We start from the raw sequence: 6979 nt of genomic DNA, 5'->3' as shown, positions 1-6979 counted from the left end.
ATATTTTTTTATAATCTGAATAAATAAAAACGGCAAGGTAGAATAGTAAACGGGCACAAAAACGGTATTGCAATGCTTGAAAATGAGGCCTAGGGTCCGTACTTTTTCTAGTGCTATATCTCAACAATGCTAATATAATGGAATCATATAACCACCCCTCAAAGTGCGATGAAGAATCACTCCAAAGTTCCTATCTAGCGGAGAACATAAGAAGAAATTATTTGCAGGGTACAAAACCACCTCAAAGCTATTCTTTCCGATCAATCTATCCTAGAGTTCGTACTAAAATAACACCAAGCTATTCTTTCCGATCGATCTAACCAAGAGTTCGTACTAAAATAACACCAAATAATTTCAGGTTCATAATACTCAATCCAACACAAAGAACTTCAAAGAGTGCCCCAAGATTTCTACCAAAGAAACAAAGACAAGAACGTGCATCAAGCCCTATGCGTAGATTACCCCAATGTCACCTCAGGAATCCGTGAGTTGAGTGCCAAACACATATCAAGTGAATCAATATGATACTGCATTGTCACCATGAGCATTCATATGCAAGACATATATCAAGTGCTCTCAAATCCATAAAAGTATTCAATCCGATTAAACGAAATCTCAAAGGGAAAACTCAATTCATCACAACAAGATAGAGATGGGAAAACACCATATGATCCGACTATATTAACAAAGCCCATGATACATCAAGATCGTGACATCTCAAGAACACGAGAGGGAGAGAGAGAGAGAGATATTAAACACATAGCTAGTGGTACAAACCCTCAGCCCCGAGGGTGGACTACTCCCTCCTCATCGTGGTGGCCGCTGGAATGATGAAGATGGCCACCTGTGATGATCTACCCCTCCGGCAGGGTGCCGGAACGGGGTCTAGATTGGTTTTCGTGGATACAGAGGCTTGCGGCGGTGGAACTTCTGATCTAGGTTAACCCCGAGGGTTTTCGGAATTTTTGGGAATTTATAGGGTTAAGAAGGGGTGCGGGAGGACACCGAGGTGGGCACAACCCACTTAGGCGCGCCTGGGCCCCCAGGCGCGCCCTGGTGGGTTGTGCCCCCATCGGGGCACCCCCAGGTGCAGCTCTGGCCCATAAAAAATCCACAAAAAGTTTCGCGGTGTTTGGACTCCGTTTGATATTGATTTCCTGCGATGTAAAAAACATGCAAAAAAACAGCAACTGACACTTGGCACTATGTCAACAGGTTAGTACCAAAAAAGATATAAAATGACTTCAAAATGATTGTAAAACATCCAAGAATGATAATATAGCAGCATGGAACAATAAAATATTATAGATACGTTGGAGACGTATCATCTACCAAGGATGATCGACATACCGTCGTCCTCGGGAATATCAAGAATAACAAAGTCCGTTAAACTAGTAACATTTGCAACTACGAAAGGCACATCCTCACAAATACCGATGGGTATAGTAGTTGATTTGTCAGCCATTTGCAAAGACATTTCAGTAGGTGTCAACTTATTAAATTCAAGTCTACGATATAAAGAGAAAGGCATAATACTAACACCGGCTCACAAATCACACAAATTATTTTTAACATAGTTTCTTTTAATGGAGCATCGTATAGTTGGTATTCCTAGGTCTCCTAGTTTGTTTGGTATTCCACCCTTGAAAGTGTAATTAGCAAGCATAGTGGAAATTTCAGCTTCCGGTATCTTTCTTTTATTTGTAACAATATCTTTCATATACTTAGCATAAGGGGACATTTTCAGAATATCAGTCAAACGCATACGCAAAAAGACAGGTCTAAGCATTTCAATGAAGCGCTCAAAATCCTTTTCATCCTTTTTCTTGGATGGTTTATGAGGAAAGGGCATGGGTTTCTGAACCCATGGTTCTCTTTCTTTACCATGCTTCCTAGCAACAAAGTCTCTCTTATGATAACGTTTATTCTTAAGTTGTGGGTTATCAAGATCAATAGCAGGTTCAATCTCCACATCATTATCATTACTGGGTTGAGCATCAACATGAACATCATCATTAACATTATCACTAGGTTCATGTTCATCACCAGATTGTGTCTCAGCGTCAGAAATAGAAATATCATTTGTATTCTCACATGTATCTATAACAGGTTCACTAGAAGCATGCAAAGTCCTATCAGTTTTCTTTTTCTTTTTATTACTAGGAGGACTAGGTGCATCAGTATTAATTCCCTGAGAATCTTGCTCAATTCTCTTAGGATGGCCTTCAGGATACAAAGGTTCCTGGGTCATCTTACCACCTCTAGTCATAACCCTAACAACATTATCATTGTTCTTACTATTCAACGCATTAAGCAAATCATCATGTGCCTTAAGTACTTGTTCTACTTGAGTTTTAACCATGGAAGCATGCTTACTAATAATCTTAAGGTCGCTAAAAGTTCTACTCATGTAATCACCCAAGCAGTCAAGCATGTAAGCATTACATTTCAATTGTTTACAAACATAAGCATTGAAATTTTCTTGTTTAAAAATAAAATTATCAAACTCATCCAAGCATTGACTAGCAGACTTATTATGAGGAATATCACCTTCATCAAATCTATATAGAGAATTTACCTCTACTTATTGTGTCGGGTTATCAAGACCATGTATATCTTCAATAGGTGGTAAATTCTTAACATCTTCACCTTTCATACATTTTTCTTTCATAGATTTCTTTGCCTCTTGCATATCTTCAGGACTGAGAAATAGAATACCTCTTTTCTTCGGAGTTGGATTAGGAATTGGTTTAGGAAGTGTCCTATCATTATCATTACTCAATATATTATTCAATAGCAATTCATCTTGTTCAACAGTCCGTTCCCTGAAAACAGAACCAGCACAACTATGTAGGTGGTCCCTAGAAGCATTGGTTAGTCCATTATGAAAGATATCAAGTATTTCATTTTTCTTGAGAGGATGATTAGGCAAAGCATTAACTAATTGGAGAAGCCTCCCTCAAGCTTGTGGGAGACTCTCTTCTTTAATTTGCACAAAGTTAAATATTTCCTTTAAAGCAGCTTGTTTCTTATGAGCAGGGAAGTATTTTTCAGAGAAGTAGGAAATCATATCCTAGGGACTACGCACACAACCAGGAGCAAGAGAATTAAACCATAACTTAGCATCACCCTTTAATGAGAAAGGGAACAATTTAAGAATATAGTAATAGCAAATTTTTTCCTCATGAGCAAATAAGGTAGCTATATCATTCAATTTAGAAAGATGTGCCACAACAGTTTCAGATTCATAACCATGGAAAGGATCAGATTCAACCAAAGAAATTAACTCAGGATCGACATAGAATTCATAATCCTTATCAGTAACAAAGATAGGTGAAGTAGCAAACTTAGGATCATATTGCATTCTAGCATTGAAAGATTTTTCTTTCCACTTGCATAATAATTTCTTAAGATCATCTCTATCCTTACAAGCAAGAAAGTCCCTAGCTACCTCTCCATCCATAACATAACCCTCAGGCATAACAGGAAGTTCATATCTAGGAGAGCTAGTCTTATCATGTGTTTCAAAGTTTTCAGTTTCAATAATTTCATCAGTTTCAGAAATATCATCATCTTCAACATAATCAATAGTTCTAACTCTAGCAAGATGTTCATTAAGTAATTCACCCAGTGGCACAGCCTTATCAAGCAAAGTAGTAGTATCATCATAAGCATCATTCATAGCAGAACTAGCATCATCAAGAACATGCGACATATCAGAATCAATAGCATGTGTAGGTGTCGCAAGTTTACTCAAAACAAAAGGTGAATCAAGTGCAGAGCTAGATGGCAGTTCCTTACCTCCCCTCGTAGTAGAGGGATAGATCTTGGTTTTGGTATCTTTCAACTTCTTCATAGTGATCAACAGATATAAATCCCAAGTGACTTAAAGAATAGAGCTATGCTCCCCGACAACTGTGCCAGAAAAAGGTCTTGATAACCCACAAGTATAGGGGATCGCAACAGTTTTTGAGGGTAGAGTATTCAACCCAAAATTATTGATTCCACACAAGCGGAGCCAGAGAATATTCTCAAGTATTAGCAACTGAGTTGTCAATTGAATCACACCTGAAATACTTAATATCTACAACAAAGTATTTAGTAGCAAAGTAGTATGGAAGTAACGGTAACAGTGACAAAAGTAGCAGTAGCAGTTTTGTAGCAATTCTAAAAGTGGCAACGGAAAAGTAACATAGCAAAGATCAATATGTGAAAGGCTCGTAGGCAATGGATCAGTGATGGATAATTATGTCGGATGGCATTCATCATGCAACAGTTATAACCTAGGGTGACATAGAACTAGCTCCAATTAATTCATCAATATAATGTAGGCATGTCTTCCGAATATAGTCATACATGCTTATGGAAAAGAACTTGCATGACATCTTTTGTCCTACCCTCCTGTGACAGTGGGGTCCTAATGGAAACTATGAGATATTAAGGCCTCCTTTTAATAGAGAACCGGAACAAAGCATTAGCACTTAGTGAATACATGAACTCCTCAAACTACGGTAATCACCGGAAAGAATCCCAATTATTTTCACCTTGGGGTATGCGGATCATAACTTGTAATAGGTGTCTACAACTTGCAAGATCGTATCAAGAACACAAATATATTCATGGAAACATAAAGGGTTCAGATCTGAATTCATGGAACTCGGGCCCTAGTGACAAGCATTAAGCATAGCAAAGTCATAGCAACATCAATCTCAGAACATAGTGGATACTAGGGATCAAACCCTAACAAAACTAACTCGATTACATGATAAATCTCATCAAACCCATCACCGTCCAACAAGCCTATGATGGAATTACTCATGCACGGCGGTGAGCATCATGAAATTGGTGATGGAGGAAGGTTGATGATGATGATGGCGACGGATCACTGGTACAGCGAGGTGCTATACAAACGGTTTTTAACCCCTTTTCGCGGCGGCGTTCGGAACCATCACCTAGTGAGTGACTGCGATAGGGGGGTCCTTCCCACACGACCCAGAAACCGTCAGGGATATGCCCTCCTGGCACACACGCTCGGCAAAATGAGGTCGTGTGCGACCGGCGAGCGACCAAATACGGTTATACGTACAGTAGTGCTAAAAATACAATTATACAGGCGAAATCGTTTCCGGTCGTAAGTACATCCCACACAGTCAGTCCCCGCTAAACGTTTCCGTTCGTATATACATCCCACACAGTCACTCCAAGGAAAACGTTTGCGCAAGGTGGCATAACGCAAACAGTTTTCAAGAGAATGTCGTGTGTGATTGTTCATTGATCCAACACGGTTTATTCCCAGAAACTGTGTGTGTTGCCTGAGGTCATCGCCCATGGTGTTTTCTCAATAACTGTTTGCAATAGGAAAACCCAATTAGCGGGCTAATTGGCCAATTAGCAGGCTAATTGCCCTATTATTAATAATCCATTTACTAATCTAATTGACATTCATATTAAGCACATAATATATTTCATTTCCATATTAAGGAAGCATGATTTCATAATTGAAATACATCCGAGTACAACATGATATAGCTTCAGCACTCAGCTACCCCATTACACAACTGCACCAGCACCAAGTTTCACATGCAACATCTAGAACCTTTCGAAATTAGCATCATAGACGGTACATAGACAGATGCATCTCATCTGGAAAACTGCTAAAGCGGAAGGCGAATATTGAGCCTTCATTCATGTTGAAGGTCTTTGCAACTTTAGGCCAGTGCATGTGGATGATTGACCGTCCATCCTTCGACCTCTTCAAGAACACTTCAATATTGAACCGTGGGTGTTGTATGAAAACTTTCCTCACCTCCTGACCACAGAGGTTGTTTGAGAGGTAATCATCAGTGAACTGCTTTGGAAAGGCCTGAAAACAAGGATGTGCATAAATATCTTCTCTATATTGGAAATGGGGCAAAGGAATAAAAAAGGCAAGGTATAATATTTAGTACCATCTTGTAAACCTCAGTGCTTCCCATTGTTTCCCCGCAACACATATAAGGTAGTTAGTCAGGTTAAGTAAGGGTTCGCACGCTATCAGTAAAATATGTTGACGATAAATAAGCACATTGCAGATTCATCAGATTAATTCAAGCCACATGGAAAACCCATTTATCCAAACCAAGCATGATTAAGAACTAGGAAATATAGCACTTGTATATGTTTCTCATGTATTAAGTGCATCCAAATTCGATTTATTCCTCACATGGTATACAATAACAGAATGCAGCCACAACAATTGAACATCGCATTGCAGAATTGAACCAAGCAGTTAACTAAACACCACAACAAATGAACCAAACGTTAACTGAGCACCACATTTCACGATATAACGTACTCCTAATAGAAGATCAGACAGTTAACCAAACCAAGCATGCATAACAACTTGGAAATATATCAATTGTATTTGTTTCTCATGTACTTAGTACAACCAAATTTGATTTATTTCTCATATGGTATACAATAACAGAATGCACCCACAACAATTGAACATCGCATTGCAGAATTGAACCAAGCAGTTAACTAAACACCACAACAAATGAACCAAATGTCAACTGAGCACCACATTGCACAATATAACATACTCCTAATAGAAAATTAGAAAGTTAACCAAACCAAGCATGCTTAACAACTTGGAAATATAGCAATTATGTTTGTTTCTCATGTATTTAGTACAGCCAAATTCGATTTATTTCTCACATGGTATACAATAACAGAATGCACCCACAACAATTGAACATCGCATTGCAGAATTGAACCAAACACTTAACTAAACACCATAACAAATGAATCAAACATTAATTGAGCACCACATTGCACAATATAACATACTCCTAATAGAAGATCTGACAGTTAACCAAACCAAGCATGCTTGACAACTTGGAAAATTGCCCCCTGAAGAATTGAACATCACATTTGCAGAATTGAACTAAACAGTTAACTGAACACCACATTGCACGACATATAGAACATATACTCTAGA

The sequence above is a fragment of the Triticum aestivum genome, chromosome 5D (assembly GCF_018294505.1).
Source record: "Triticum aestivum cultivar Chinese Spring chromosome 5D, IWGSC CS RefSeq v2.1, whole genome shotgun sequence".
Lineage (NCBI taxonomy): Eukaryota > Viridiplantae > Streptophyta > Magnoliopsida > Poales > Poaceae > Triticum > Triticum aestivum.
This window is presented reverse-complemented; position numbering follows the sequence as displayed.